Source organism: Puma concolor, chromosome D4 (genome assembly GCF_028749965.1).
Source record: "Puma concolor isolate L17-30 chromosome D4, mPumCon1.1.hap2, whole genome shotgun sequence".
Taxonomy (NCBI): domain Eukaryota; kingdom Metazoa; phylum Chordata; class Mammalia; order Carnivora; family Felidae; genus Puma; species Puma concolor.
In genome coordinates, this window is record NC_141679.1 from 2,543,158 (window position 1) to 2,559,625 (window position 16,468).

General features: G+C 46.2%; 1 protein-coding gene across 2 annotated transcripts in view; it reads left to right on the plus strand.

Annotated features, from left to right (window-relative positions):
- The first annotated feature begins 1,278 nt into the window (after positions 1-1,278).
- SPIN1 (spindlin 1) overlaps positions 1,279-16,468 on the plus strand; it is a 75,847-nt gene continuing 60,657 nt past the window's right edge. The window contains exon 1 of one of the 2 annotated variants that reach the window (XM_086684812.1): positions 1,279-1,436. The gene's annotated coding sequence lies outside the window, so the exon portion shown is untranslated. The remainder of the gene's footprint in view (positions 1,437-16,468) is intronic. The other variant, XM_086684811.1, reaches the window with a different exon arrangement.

The window sequence follows — 16,468 nt, forward strand, 5'->3', positions numbered from 1 at the left end:
AAACTGGCCCTCTAGTTGGCCTGTGAACTCCCTGTGCTCGCCAAGTGTGTCACCTGAGATGAGCTTTAATTGCTTGAGCAGGCACATATCAGTCTTATTTGAGAGGAAAGAAGAAGGTGCCAGTAAAATCCCAGAGGGCATTGCTAACTAGCAGCTCGCTGGGCTGCACGTGAGAGCCTAGTGTGTTCTCCAAAAGTCCTGTCATCCGACCTGACAGCAGTCGTGAGGCGGTTTACTACGAGGTGGCTGCCCGTTGGCGCTCGAGGAACCAAGTCCCCTCTGTGCCCTGCTCCCTGCTCGAAGACACCTCGCTAGTGGGGGGCCGGGGGGGGGGGGGAGGGGAGCGCTCCGGAGAGTGGAGGACTGTGCGCACAGAGCTCCAGGGTGGAGTGCGGGGGTGGGGGTTGGGGTTCAGACCCAGGATTCAGCTCCTGCACTCATCTCATCAGGAGTCAAAACTGTTTCTCTTTTCCTTCCTCTCCCCATGCTCCCGCAAACAAACAACAAAACACTCAAAGGGCATCTTGGGTAAAACAAGTCAAACGAGTTCTCGAGCGACCTTGGGAACGCCTGGTTCCCAATTTCGGAGGAGAGCTAGGCTACTTCTCTCGTGTGTGTCGGGGGCTGGGTTCTCAAGGTCACAGGTGGGTGGACAAGGCCCGGGTTCCTCCCCCCCATCCCCGGCGGGACAGAAGTGGGTGGGCGAGGCCCGGGTCTGGTCGGACCGGGACCCGGGTCCGCAGGGCGCCCCTCCCTCGCCCGGCGAAGAAGGTGGGTGGGCGAGAACCGGTTCGGGTCCGAACGGGACCCCGGTCCGCAGAGCGCCCCTCCCCCTCCCGGCAGGGCAGGTGGGTGGGCGAGGCCCGGCGGCGGCGCAGTGCGGCCGCGGGTCCGCGCACGGGGAACGGGCCGGGCTGGGGCTGGCGCCCTACCCGGCGTGTGGCCAGTGTCAACGCAGCCACGGCTCAGCCCGCGGACGCCCCTACCACCGTACCCGGCCTCATCCACCCGGGCGGCGTGCGCGCTGCAGGACGACTTACTGCTTAGATCCAAGAATGAGGAGGGCAGGTCCATCCGCGAAAGTCCTCCCCCTGAACGAAAACGAAACTTCCCAGGATGCCTGACTTCCGGCGCGAGCCCTGGCGCCCCAGGCTCCCGGGGCTCGACGCCCCGAACACCGCCCCTTCCCGGCGCACACCCGGGGCCCGGCCCCGCGCGCCCTCCCCGGGGCCCCGCCCAGCTGCCGCCGGCGCCACCAGGTGAGAGCCCCGCCCGGCCCCGCCCCGGCCGCCCACGCCGCCACCGGGAGAGAGCGGCGTCGGGCCCGCCCTGCTCCGTCCCGCCCTGCTCCGTCCCGCCCGCCCAGCTGCCAGGTGAGCGGCGCCAGACCCCATCGCCCACTAGGCCCGTGAGAGCCGCACCAGCCCCGCCGCCAGGTGAGCAGTTCCCAGCCCTGCCCGCTCGCTGGGCCCCTCCCGGCCCCCAGGCCTCGTCCCGCGCCGTCCCTTCGCATCCGCCCGACCGCCGGGTGAGTGGCGCCATTCCCCGCCCGGCCGCCGGGCCAGGTCCAGCTTCGTCCGGCCCGCCCTACCCGCCGCCAGGTGAGCAGCCCCAGGCCCCGCCCGCCGCCCGCCGGGCTCCACCCAGCTGCCAGGCCCTGTCGCGCTCCGTCCCGCCTCTTCCCCGCCTCGCGGCCTGGTGAGTCGCACCAGGCCCAGTCCCGCCTCCCGCCTAGCCCGGCTCCCAGGCCGTGTACCGCTGCAGCGCCAGGCCCCGCCCCGCCTGCAGGTGAGCTGCCCCTGATCCGCTCGGGGCTCCAGGCCGCGCCCCGAGGCCCTCTAGGCTCCGCCCTGCCGCCAGACCCCGCCCGCCGTCTGCGGCGCCTGCGCAGTGCGGCCCGTTGGGCCGGGGCCGGGCGGCGCGGCCGGCGCAGTCGGCGAGCGGAGTGCGCGTGCGCCGTGCGGCCGGGGGCGGGCGGCGGCGGCCGCGGAGCGGAGCGGGGGCGGGGCGGCGCCGTCTGGCTCGGTCGGGCCGGGGCGGGAGTGCGGCGCGGGACGGCGGGGCCCGCGGGCTGCGGACGGCGGCCTCGGCGGCCGGCAGGTGAGGCCCGCGTGCCGCGGGTCGGAGGGTGGAGAGCGAGGGCCGCGAGGGGGGCGCGGGCGGGGCGCGCTGCGGGGCGGCGGCGGAGCCCGGGGAGCGGCGGCCGGGCCGCGGTGCATTGTCCGGGCGCGGGCGGCGCCTGCACAGCGCCCCCTGCCGGCCGGGCCTCGGGTGGGGGGCCTCGGGCTCCGGCCGCGCGCCTTTGTTCGCCGCCCCCGCCAACATGGCGGCCGCCCGGCCCGCCCGGCCGCGGGCCCCGCGCGCTTTGTTCCGCAGGCCTGGGCGCCGGCGGGCGGGGGGCGGCGGGGGCGGGGCGCAGGAGCGTTGCATAATCGGCCGGGCGTGGCGCGGGACGGGACACCCCCCCCCCCCTCCCGGGCGGGGGGAGGGGCGGGGCGCTGCGGGCTCGGGTCGCCCCCCCGCCCCGCCCCCGCCCGGGGCCGCCCCTCGCGCCCCAGCCTCCCGAGTGACCTTGAGCGCGCTGCGCCCCGGGCGCCGGGATGGATGGGGCGACGCAGAAGCTGCGCAGTGCTCGGGGTGGGCTCTGGGGGCCCCGGTGGGAGCGGCCGCAAGGGGGGCGCACCACGCATGTTGACGCAGCGGGGTCGTGCGGACGCGGTGTCGCGTGCCGTGCGCTGGGGGACCTGGGGTCGGAGCGGGAGTTTCCATGCACATCGGGGTGGGATACGCGGGTGGAGGGGCTGCGCTAGCGGGAGCATCAGGAGGCGGCACCGGGCACACTCGAGCGTGTGACGCCACGGCAGCTGGAGACGACATACCTTCCGAGACGTGAACACCTGTAACTTTCCTGTGTTGGAATTTTCTGGAAGGAACTCTGGTCTGGAAAGGGTGGAGGGAGAGGGCTGTGACCGCTTTCCACACAGCTTTTGTTAGGAAATGGAAATCCAGCCTGCCCTTGGTGGTGTATCCCGGGGCAGGTTGAGTTTGAGAATGCTTTTAGAGGTTGTGAGCATCCTTTTAGAGGTGGTGACACTTCACATGGGGTCACATCAACCAGGAACCTCCTCAGTTCCTTCCCCCAGCCTTGGCTGATGGGCAGACACCCCGAAATTGGAAGAGCCAGGAGTTTACAGAAAACATTCGTTATTAGACTTGATAACGAGCAAAGGTCGCACAATGTTTATGTCAAAATTATGGATAGTAGGTATTAATTTCTAGTGAGAAATAGAATGTTTTTAGTTTTGGTCTTGAGTAGCGGAATGGTTACTGTTAAGATGTTGTGAAATGTGTAAGGTAAAAAAGGCCTGTAGTTCTCTATGTTTAATATATATTTGTCTATATATGTATATATATTTTTTAAAGCTTTGGATAAATTCCAGAAATTCCACCACTACTGCTTCTGACAGTACCCTTAGTTACCAATTCAGAATAAGGCATTTACTTAGTTTTGGAATATCTGAAGTGTTGTTTAAGGTAGTGTCTCTGTGACTCTAGATCTAAGATATACTACAGGAAAAACAGAGGGTTCCTTGGTCACCTAAATTTGGGAAACAGTGCTGTGTTTTGCCCTCCATTAGGGTCACAATTCATTTCATCGAATTAAAGGCCTTGAGAAATACTGCAGTACTGTTCCCATGGTCGGTGGCAGATCTCTTTTTGATGTGTTTTTAATGGAACATTTGTTAACACCCGTGAAATTCAGGTGACGATGAAGTGTTGGTCATTGCTGTCCATACAGAGCGTCTTAGATAATGGTACCTGTCCCTTAAGTGTGAACTGGGACGCTGATGGGGTTTGTGTGTGCCTGTGCATCTTAGGGCAGTATCTCAAATTTGGCTCTTAGTCATAAGATATGAGAATTATTAACCTGAAGTCTTAAGTTGAGAAATTTCATAATAGTGTTTTCAGTTTCCGGTGATTTACTTGATTGTCCATCATTTGCAGCTTCACCCATTGTACTTCTTAATTGTTAGCAGTTTTTTGTTGGTACATTAAAATTACATGGTAGGGATGCTGTATCTGAAGAATTAATCACATGGGTTATTTAGAGATTAAAAATGATGCTGTTGAGTATTTCTTTTGGTTTAGCTGTTAACAGGATCTTGATTTGCTGAGAAAGAGCAGTTAATACATATCTACGTAAATACTTGCTTATGTTTATTGATGCTTAATTAAATGTTTTCTTTCCCTGTTCCTTGAATGAGAAGAACTTGGAAGAGGGAATCAACTATTTTGCCCAAGTATGTTGTTCAATTTGGCAGACGGTATGGTGTTGTGAGAAGGCTGTGGGCTCTGGAGTTGGCCACGGAGATAGGGTGGCCTTCAACTCTGCGGTGTCTGGGTGGAAATCCAGCCCCACTCCGTCCTGGTCTGAAGCCACACAACTGATTCCCACTCCCACCCCGCCACCTCTTGGCCTTTTGAACTTGCCATTTCTGAGTTGTCACACGAGGCCATCTTGAGCATTAACTGAATTTGTAGGGTTCCCGGTGCAGTCCTGAAATGCAACAGCCCCTGCCAGTCATTGTTGATTTCCTTTTCTTCCTGCTTTTGAACTTTGCATGGTATTTTTAATGTTGAAGTGAACAGTTTGATAAGTTGTGCCCCAGTATTCAATGCAATTTTTAATTGAATCTTTGTTCTTAATAAAATGAGTCATGTATGGGCATAATACATAAAGATGTGCCCTTGCAGACCTCTCAGTCTGGTGGGGAAGATCTGCCTGCATGTGGTGAGGGAATTTGATGCTGAGAGCATTTGGCAGAGAAGGCGATGCCCGAGAAGGATCAAGAATATAGAGCAGGAGAGCAGAGAAGGACAGCCACAGCAGAGGTGCGCAGAGAGTGTTTGAGACCATCCTGGATTTGAATCCCAACCAAAGATTGCCCCGTGTTAGCATTTACTCCTATGCGTGTGTTTATCTGTTAGATGGGGTTAGAACACCTGCCTCATCAAGTGTAAACTTCTGGGTCCCTGTAGTAGGTGCCCTGTGGGTACCGATGCTGGTGATGATGACGTTACCAATGCTGACACCAGCTGTAGTTTGGCAGGGCCATTCTGTGTAGCAAGAATTTGGGGCTAGATTTGACGTAATTCTGCATACCATATCCAGGCAGTTGGTGTTTACCCTGTAGGTGGGGAAAGCCATTGGAAGGCATTAAGCAGCATGAAAGGTGGACTGAAGGAATCTGCCAGCACAGGATCTCTAGTCCAGCCTGTGGGAGGCGGTGGATGAAGTCATTTGGGACAAGGGGAGTCAGTCTGGAGTCACTAGAATGTTGAATGTGATGAGTGTTTTGGGTGGAGGAGGTGGAGGGAGAGGGGTACATTCAGCATATGTTTACTTTATCCAGATATCGAGAGTGTAAATGAAGAGACTAGTAAAATATTTTTTATACCATTTTAGGTGTTGTTAGATTGTGGTGTTGTCTTTTAGAAAGGCAGAACAACTTTTTAAAAAACTTAGATTGTATTTATAATAAGTTTTAGTTTGTTTATAGTTATATCCTTACAGCCTACGTGTAATTTTTGGACATGTATGTATATGGCCTTGTGTGTATCTATAAATGATCTCTGTAGTCACAGGCATGTGAATCTACATGTCCATATGTTTTTATATTAGTCTTATTCTTAAATCATAGTAATTAATCTAGGTCCTGACAAGTGGTCAGAATGTCCTTTTTCCTGCGTACAGGATTGGGTTGTTGTGAGTTGCTCTTTTTGCTTTTTCTCTTTAGACCACCGTGGACCCATGGGCTTTGGTATATTCAGTGTTTTAATCAAGTAGTCCTCATTCTTTTTCCTCGGCTTGTCTTAACTTGGGCACCATGCAGTCCCTTCAAGCTGGGTGTCTTCCCTTGGTGCCACCCCATTAATCTTTGAACCATTTCTTGCTTTCTGATACCAGATGCTTATGACTCACTTTGTGCTTTCTTTATCAGCCAGTTCTTTCAGCTGCTTTTATTGGAGAGTGGAAGTTAGATACCAAAATCTGGTTCTGTGTTTCCTTATTGCTACTGGGATGCCCCTACTTTCATTAGACAGATGTGGGAAATACATGCAACTTGATTTTGTATTGATGTTTCCAATTCATATTTAACAACTCAGGGTTTTTCCTTTGAGTTCATCCTTTTTTCTCTAACATTGAAAATTTGCATTCTTTGCAACATTACTTCCCTTTGTCCTGCAGTGTAAATGACGTTTGGAAACACCAGTAACAGCATAGTGTTGGTTTGTATTTCATTATAGTCCTTTTTGTTCATGAAATATATCTACATAAGGATGCACGGTCGACATTTGGAATTATGAAATGATTTGAAAATATTTTCTTTCTGATTCTTACCAATTTGATTATTAATTTGGTTTATTTTCACGAAATCTTTAGTGCTTAATGATTGCGTTCATTTTGTTTAATGTATTTTTTTTCAGTATGTAAAACATTTACGCAGTTCAGAAGCCAAAGCCGTGTTACAGAGGTATGGTCACATCATTCCATTCCTGTCTCCTGCACCGTTCCCCTCGTGCCCCCTTTTTGTTAGTTTCTGGTTTATTCTTCCAGTGTTTTGTTTTTGCAGATACAAGCACTGGCATATTTTTATTTCCTTTCCTTTTTTAAACAAAAGGTAGAACTCAACACTTTTCTGTTTTTTGTGGGGTTTTTTCTTTTTTTTTTAATTTAATACATTCTGGAGATTGCTTTATACAAGCTCTTTTCTATTCTTTTGTACTTATAGTTTCATAACAGTGAACACAGGTTGTTTGTATTTTATTGCTGTTATATGTGCTGCTGTAGGGAATAAGCTTGTAGATGTGTTGTTATTTTGTGTTTTTGCAGGTATAGCTTTAAGACAGTGAGATTGTTGGGTAAAAGGTAAACATGTTTGAAATTTTGTTAGCGTTAAAAAATTCCAGTTTAAAAAAGTAGATCTGATTATGTCACCTTTTTACTTAAGACTCTCAGTGGCTTCCCATTGCTTTAAGAACACAATTTCATAACACGACCTCACAGGCATGTGTAATTTTTATCGTTTGTGCCTTGCCTCATGGGCATCACATCTCCCTTTGTTTTCCTTGCTCCAGCCACGCCTGTCGCTCTTCTGTGCCCAGCACCTTCTCCGCCAGACCACGGGGCACTGGTTCTTTTCTTCTGCCTGGAATGTTTTGTTTTGGTTCTTGTTTCGGTTCTTTCAGGTTTTGGTTTTTTTTTTTTTTTTTTTTTGTTTTTTTTTGTTTTTCTCCCTAAGTCTGTTTGTTTTTGAGAGAGAGAGGGAGAGAGAGAGAATCCCAAGCAGGCCCAGGGCTGTCAGCACAGAGCTTGACGCGGGGCTCCATCCCATGAACCTTGAGATCATGACCTGAGCCGAAATCAAGAGTTGATGCTCAAGGGATCGAGCCACCCAGGCACTCCCCTAGTCTTTCTTTAAAGTTTGTCTTAAGTATCACTTTTTCATGAAATTCTTTTTGTGTGAGTTCGCAGATTTTTGTAGTAAGGTAGAATAGTCCAGAGAACTCTGTATATCCATTACCTGCTACCACAGCCATCAACTTTCTGAAGTTTTTGAGTTTTTTCTTGACTTCCCTGTAGTTAAGTTCTCCTATTAGAGACACTGCTGACCTTACTGCTCTTCTCAAAATTATACTGTAAATGAATGTAATGAATTTTTATTTTCTTTAGAATGTTGAGTTTCGTGAAAACAGAAATTGTTCCTGTTTTTGCCCATGGTTAGTTTTCTAGTATTCAGCTTGGTGCTTGGGTCGTGACTGCTCAAACCCGTGCCCTGGGCAGTAGTTGGCCAGGTGCTTTGTGGGTATGTCTGGTCTGCTGTACAGGATGAATTGAAAGTTGTGTCAGTTCTGTTGCCTCCGACTTTGGTGCTGTGGGTGCCCTGCACAAGGTGGGCCCTTGTCCTGGAGCTCACCGCACCTGTGGTACGGGGGGCAGGACTCTCTGGGAACCTGGGGGAAGGGCAAGCCTTCACAGCAGCCTTGCAGGGCCGAGTCTGCCTGGCATCAGTGAGGGCGACCAGAAGAGCAGTGAATGCAGGCTGCACATGTGCAGCCACAGGTGCTGCACGAGAACTCTCCCCTGGCCCGCCCAAACTAGAACCGGGGATGTGGTTCAGTCTAGCCAAGTTAAAACATTACAAAGCGAAATGATGAGCTCAGGGTTTTAAATTCTTAACTCAGATTCCACATAAGGGACCTGAAAGTTTCTGTGACTGCTGTAAAAAATTCATCTTGAATTCCAAATTTGTAAGGAGCACTGATGGATAAAGAATGGGATTCTAAGAATTGGATTAGGGACATACGGTCAGATTGCCATTAAGTTAGAGACCTCAATTCTGCTGGGCTTCCTTTGCCAGTAGAAGCAGCGTTTCTGTCACCTGTGTGAGGAACTTCATCTCCCTTTGCCTGGAAAACCTGTAATTGCCTTTCCTCCCCCAGGGATGGTCCTCGCAGGCCCCAAAGTGGGAGGTGCAGAGTGTGACCCGAAAGATGGTTTGGTTTGCCACTGTATAGGTAGGAACCTGGGGAATATTTGTGGGAATGGATCTTAAGGGGGTGGGATTATGGTGGAAGGGACCTGAAGGTTGGTTAGGCCGTATTTGTTGATGTGGGCCCATCAGCAGACGTTCTGGATCAGTGTTGTAGCTTGAGGGATTAGAGTTCTGGTTGATTGCCTGAAACAAACAAAAGGTGGTCTGTCTAAGCAAAGCTGAGATACCAAAACTGTTGGTATACCGTGGAGGAAGAAGGCATCCAAAGGCTTAGGGAGATTGGAATGTTGTGACAGGCCTGGTCACCCACTCTGGGAGGATTCCGTGCTCATGCCTTACCCTGCAGCTGCAAAGGGAGCCCCAGGATCCTAGAGGGCTCTGGTCACTGTTAAGGTCAGAAATCACAGTGGGAACTGCAGGATCCATAAATGTGGTGGGGATAGTTGGATCCTGGAGTGGCAGGTCTGTGGAATGGTCTTAATTTAGAATTAATCAATCTTTGTGGGGCATGCCTGGTCGGCTCAGTCAGTAGAGCATGTGACTCTTGATCTTGGGGTCGTGAGTTCAAGCGCCGCCATTGGGTGTAGAGATTACTTACAAAAAATGTTTTAAAAAAAGAAAGAAAAAAAACCTAATCTTTGGGTTGCAACTACTAGTAATTTCTTTGGTTTATTCTGGTGTTGTTTAATCCACACCAACTGTGGAATTGCCGTTCATGTAACCATGTGGTCACTAGAGTTGTTTTTTTTATTCACGTATGAATTGTACTTTTCATGGCTCTTCATTCCATTTTTGATGAATATTGGGTTGTTCCTGGTTTGAGACTGTTGGTTCAAGCCTCCAAAGAGCCAGAAGACAGCAAGTTTGGATCACATTTAGATGTAGCAGAGGAAATACATGTGAGGGTGCTGTCAGCACCTTGCTGGTCTGTTGCATGTGGAAGAGAAAGGGATAGAGAATGTTTGGTAGGCAGAGTCTGGTGACTGCAGTGTAGTTTTAAGAAAGTTTAAGCAAGGCCAGTGAGGAGTCTTCCAGCCAGAGTTGGGAGTCACAGGAGTCTCTTGTCCTGCAGGAATAAGCCTGCTTTAGTATTCTGCCTGTGGCCGATCTTTGGCTAGAAACAGCCTGTGGGAAGTGTGGTCCTGGTGGGAAGGGTGATGGTGAGTTCAGAGTAGCGCACCTCCCCATGGTAGGTGATTCAGGAGGCTCATTTTCACGGCTGTCACAGGATTCACGAGCGTGGACTTGATGTGAACATTCAGGTATGTGTTTCTTTTGCATGCTTTACTGTTCAGTACACTCAGGAGTAGAATTGCTGGGTCATATGTTCTGTCCAATATTAGTAGATAATGCCAAACTTTTCCAAAGTGGGTATACCAGTTTCTATTCATACTACGGTGAACAAATCCTTGTTGCTTTACATCCTCACCAATGTTTGGTATTTTTGGTCTTTGTAATTTTAGACATTTCAGTGGGTGTATGGTAGTATCTCATTCTGGTTCCTGAGTTAGATGTGGCCATGTATTTATCTTGGTCAGTGAAATGGGAGCAGAAGAGGTTCATCACATAAACTTTAAGAGCAGTAGTGAGATTTTCCATATCCCTTCCCTCTTGCCAGTGATCATGTTTCCAGATGCAGCTTCCTACCGTGCTGGTCTTTTATGTGTCTACAGTGGTCAGAAAGCAGAGGGAAGTACAGGAAGGGTGGGGTGGAGAAAAGAAGAGGAGTGGGAATGCAGGGGTGGGAAATGGGAATTATTTTGTGTTGAGTTTTCTTAACTAAGGTTTCTGGGGTTATCCTTACAGATAAGTCTTTATTTTTAAGAGCAGTTTTAAGTTCACAGCAAAACAGAGCAGAAAGTACTGAGTTCTCCTGGATCTCCTGATCCCCCAGCCCCTGTCCCCAGCCTCCCCCATTATCAATATCCTACACCATATTGAACATTTATTTGTTACAATTACTGAACCTGTGTTAGCACATCATCACCATTCTGAGTACATAGTTTATGTTAGGATTTACTGTTGATGGTGTATACTCTAGAAGTTTTGATAAATATGTGATATATATCCATGATAACAGAGTCATACACAGTAGTTTCACTACTGTAATAATACTCTGTGCTCTACTTACATTTCTACTGTAATTCCATTGTAGTCAGAAAACTAAAAGCTTATGAAAATTTTAAAGCTTGCTTTATGGCCCAACATATGATGAATTTTTGTAAATATCCAGCGCGTGCTTGGAAAGAATGTGCTTTTGCATTTGTTGGATGCACTGCCTATATTTGCCAGTTCAACTTGGTTAGTCATGTTAAATTCTTCTGTGTCTTGTTTTTTCTTTCACTCTAGTGGATGTATCGATTCAAAAGAGAAATGTATTGATACCCTGATCTTGCATTTGTCTGTTCCTTCTTAGTTCTGATAGTTTTTGCTTTATATATTTTGAGGATATGTTGTTAGGTGCATACATGTTTATAGTTGTATATATTCCTCATTAGTTGAGTCTTATAAAGTCATTGAGTGTTCCTCTTTAAGAAAAAAGTATTGTTAGAGATAAAGTTTACTTAGCTGAATATTAATATAGCTGCACTTTTTTTTTCTGGTTAGTATATGCAGTCTGTTATCTTCTTTTTACCCTTTATTTTCATACTTTTCTGTGTGCTTACATTTTGAGTGATTATTTTGTCAAATGTGTAGTTAGAATTAAAAAAAAAACCTAGTCTGACAATATTTCTTACATTTGGAAAATTCAGTCTGTTGACATTTAACAAAATAACTGACACAGTTGGGTTTAAATCTTAATACGTGCTTTCTCTTTATTAAACCTGTTTAATGTGCCCTTTTCTCTCTTGTTTTTCTTTGGATCCTTGTTCTTTATTTTTTTGTTAACTTGGAGGTCATTTTTTAATGTTTATTTTTGAGAAGGGGAGGGGCAGAGAGAGAGAGGGTGACAGAGGATTTGAAGTGGGCTCTGTGCTGACAGTAGAGAGCCCAATGTGGGGCTCTCCCAAACCATGAGTTCATGACCTGAGCTGAAGTCAGATGCTTAACCCACTGAGATACCCAAGCGCCCAATTTACTTGGAAATTATTTAAAACCTGCATCTTTGACTTCTCAAAATATAATATTTGGGTATATCCTCCATTTCCTGGGCACTTAAACTCCATTTATCTCATTTTCATTGCAACTATTGTGCTGCTTTAGTTCTGTATCTATTTTATCTTAAAAATATTGTATAATCAATAGTTATTTAGATTTATCCTTTTTATTGTTCTTCATTCCTTGCTGTAATTCCAGTCCCCCATCTTTGAATATTTTCCTTCTGCCTGAAGAATACTCTGTGTTTTGCACCTGTTGTATGGCTGCTAAGTGTGAATTCTCTGATTATGTTAGCTAAAAATTTCACAAATTGATTTTGAAGGATAGTTTTGATGTGTATAGAATTTGCTAACTTGTTTTTCTTCTGAGGCATTGAAAGAAGTTACTGAATTACATCTTCAGCTTCATTTTCTCTATGAGATGTATGTTGTCAGTTTAATATTTGCTCCCATGAGTGGAAACTGTCTTTTTTTACTTAAGACTTCTAAGACATTTTGTCTTTGGATTTCAACAATGTTACCGTGATGTGTTTAGGTATATACTTATTTATATTTTGTTTTTTAGTTCTTAGTAAATATGTACTAAAGTAATTTTCATTCTTTTGAAAAGTTCGTAGACACCATCTTTTAAAGTTTTTCTGCTTCCTGCCTCCTTCCGCCCCTTCTAAGAATCCACCGGAAGCATATTAGACCCTCTCAATTTTTTTCTTCTTTTTTAAAAAATTTTTTTTTAATGTTTTTATTTTTGAGACAGAGCAAGAGCATGAGCAGGGGAGAGGCAAAGAGAGAGGGAGACACAGAATCTGAAGCAGGCTCCAGCCTCTGAGCTGTCAGCACAGAGCCCGTTGCAGGGCTCGAACTCAGACTGTGAGATCATGACCTGAGCTGAAGTTGGACACTCAACTGACTGAGCCACCCAGGCGCCCCTCTTTTGTCTTTTTTTTTAATGCTCATTTATTTTTGAAGGAGAGACAGAGCATGAGCAGCGGAGGGGCAGAGAGAGAGAGACAGAGACAGAATCCTAAGCAGGCTCCAGGCTCTAGGCTCTGAGCTGTCAGTACAGAGCCTGGTGCAGGGCTTGAACTCACGAACTAGGAGATCATGAACTGAGCTGAAGTCGGATGCTTAACCGACTAAGCCACCCAGGCACCCCAACCCTCTCAGTTTCTTACCCTCTGCATGCTTCATTCTGGATATTTTCTTCTGGTCTCTCTTAGTTCGCTAATTTTTAATAAGATTAGGCTACTGTTAATGTCTCCATTAAATTTATTGTACTTTTTTCATTTCTGGAAAATTTGGCTCTTTGATAGTGTCAAAGGTTCAAAATAGCCAGAATAAGACCAATGAATAACTGAAGTAGTAATTAGTAAACGTTTGGTGCTCATACACCAAAATGACCGTTTGTAAGCGGTCAAATCAGAACATAGAATGAGGCTTACAGGTATATTGTTATAAAGAAGCTTATATGGTGAGAAGGCAGTGACTGTATTCACAGAGATTAGTTATGATGTTAGAATTCTCTTAAATAATATGGAATCGGTCAGTGGTTACCATGTATCAACCTTGGGAAACCCGTCAAGTTTTGCTTGTAATTTTTAGAGGCACAAGAAAGTAATGATCCAGGTCAAGTTAGCCTTGCCTGGTAAGCTGCATTAAGCTTTGCCTGCATGAGTAAACTGGTTCTGTCTGCATGGGGGATCCTCAAGGCTGGTCTTTGCCTGTCCTTGATTTTAACAATTATATCCTTTTGGTCATTGGCTTAGTAGGCTGAGAGTATGACCAGCTATTATACTGTTATTCTTGATTACTACTGCTGAAATAGACAGGCAGAAGAATAAGCACATTTGCTGTTTCCATTAGTAGAGTCATCAGGCTGGAGGCCATGTAGTCACTGTTGTCATTATTCATGTGAATGTTTTTGATATCATCCAGTTGTTTGATCCTGATGGATACCATTTGTCATGTGAGTGGCTGCCAACAGGCATTTAAAACCTTCGAGAGAGGGGCGCCTGGGTGGCTCAGTCAGTTAAGCATCTGACTCTTGATCTTGGCTCAGGTCATGATCTCCTGGTTCGTGAGCTCAAATCTCACATCAGGCTCTGTGCTGACAGTGTGGAGATAGCTTGCGATTCTCTCTCTTCCTCTCTGTCTGCCCCTCCCTCATGTGCATGCACTTGAGTACACTCTCTCAAAAATAAATAAATGTCAAAAAAAATAGTTTTAAAACCTTTGAGAGAATATAGTGAGGAGGACAAGAGCCAAGGATTGAAAAATTCCCCAGAGCAGGGATTCCCAGGAGCTAAGATTTAACCAATCAAATAAATGGACTATAATTGGATTCAGGTTTTACCTAAGTCAGTTTACACTTTTTAAAAAAATAATTACATAGGCACAACATAATGTCCTAGCAAACACCTATTCTCAAAATATGTAGGACAGGATGAACAAGAGGATATTGTATTTCAGGGTTGGTGTTGGAGGCAGGTTTTCCACCTAAATTTGGCCTCTGTAAGATGTGAGCGATCAGGTAATTTAATGAGGCATTTCTTTGGTAACAAAAGAAAAAGGTTAGTAGTTCACGCAAATTATAAATTCAGTTTTCTAAGTTTGGTGAGTAGCTAGTTAAGGTTTCTAAATACGGGGTTCTGAGCATCTTCAGCTGGAGTGAGGGGCAGGCAGTGGCAAGCTGACAGATGTTCCTGGTTTGCAGTGTGAGTGTCCCTGGTGGTCTTTCTGAGCAGCCACATAGCAGCGGCATGAGGACTGTCTACACATGAACAATTGTAGTTACTCTGAAGTTTATATCAGGTTGTCCAGCTTTAGTTTATATGGCTTTAAGAAAATTAATTTTAGTTTTGTAGTGATTCCATGTCAAAAAAGTGGGAGAAAATTGGAAATGTTAGAGTTCTAGTCAAATAGTGGAGGAAACTAGAATTTGGGAACCAGTTCAGTTTACAGGTAAAAAAACACCTCAAAGACAACAGACTGCAATCTGATATCCAGAAAGGTGTATTATTCAATATTATTTTTATCTTTATAATTATTACTATTTCTGTTGAAAAGAACAGGAAGACTGATTTTTCAAATTAAGTCTAGTTTTGATAAACTTGGCTTGATTATTTACATAAGTGCAGCAAAACTAGCAACTTGACCATAAAGGCTCTTTTCAAATCCACTTGGTGGAACTGTTCGTAAGGAGTCTCAGATTGAACTTTGAAAGTCTCTCTCAAGGGGAGCCTGGTGGCTCACTCAGTTAAGTGACCCACTCTTGGTTTTGGCTCAAGTCATGATTTCATGTTTCGTGGGTTTAAGCCCTGTGCCACGCTCTGTGCTGACAGCATCGAACCTGCTTGGGATTTTCTCTCTCTCTTTCTTTCTCTCAAAATAAATAAACATTAAAAAAAAAAGCTTTTAAAAATAAAACACCTTCTTTAGGCTAAAATGTTTAGCTGAGGACTTGTCTAATTGTTTCCTGTTACAAGGAGTAAGGAGAACAGATTCTTATTGAACTCACGCAGAAACGTATATTGTCAACCTTTGTTGTAAAGATAAACTTTATGATATTGATGTTAAGCTGTAGGTAACTTAAAGAGAGGAGAAAAGGGAGTCCTTTAAATCGGTAAAACAAAATATTAAAGAGCTAGCAATGTTTGAAATGAAGTCATAAAAATTAACGATTATCTTTATCAGCTCATTTAGTCTTCTGTAATTATTCTTCATCTTTTATTAGCAGTTTTATGAATTCATCAGTTTTCACTTCAGAGTTTTAGAAATTCTTACTCTCAGTTCAGTTTTATGATCTTAAGAGTTTCAGAAATCTTTATTGTAGAGTACTCGTCAGGGTCTTTTCCATGAATCTCCTCGAAGATAAAGCATTATTGCAGGTACAGGTTTCTAAAAACACCAGAATAAAACAATAACTGTGATAAAAGACTTAAAATTTGGTGATGGTTAAAGATCAGATGAGATATTATAATATAATTGACAAGGGGTTTTGGTTATTTTTGTGATACACAGTTTTTAAAGATAATAGCAGGAATTACGACTTATAATGTGCCAGGACGTTTCAGATCTTTAAAAGTGTTTGTTTATTTTTGAGAGAGAGAGAGTTGGGGAGGGGCAGAGAGGGAGAGAGAGAATCCCAAGCAGGTCCCAGCACTGTCAGGGCAGAACCCCACATGGGGCTTCATCTCATCAACTCTGAGATCATGACCTGAGCCGAAATCAAGAGTTGGATGCTTAACTGAGCCATCCAGGCTCCCCAGTATTACTTTTTATCTGATAATGCTTCCCATGTAATTTAATATAGCCATTCCTTGTTTTATCATGATTTGCTTTATTGTGCTTCACAGATACTGTTTTATTTTTATTTTTGAGTGTATGTATTTATTTTGAAAGAGAGAATGAGCTAGGGAGAGGCAGAGGGGGGACAGAGGCAGAGAGAGAGGGGGACAGAGGATCCAAAGCAGGTTCTGCGCTGATATTGGAGAGCCCGATGTGGGGCTCAAATTCACGAACTGTGAGATCATGACTTGAGCCGAAATCAGGCATAACGGACTGTGCCACCCAGCTGCCCCTGCTTTTTTTTTTTTTTTAAACAGATTGAAGGTTTGTGGCAACCCTTTGTTGAACAAGTCTGTTGGTGCCTTTTTTCTCTTTGTTGAAGATTTTATTTATTTTTATTTGTTTTAATGCTTTGTTTATTTTAAGAGAGAGCATATGCAAGTAGTGGGGGAGGGGCAGAGAATGAAGGAGAGAGAATCTCAAGCCTCTCTGTTGGCAGCACAGAGCCCAGTGAGGGGCTCAGTCTCA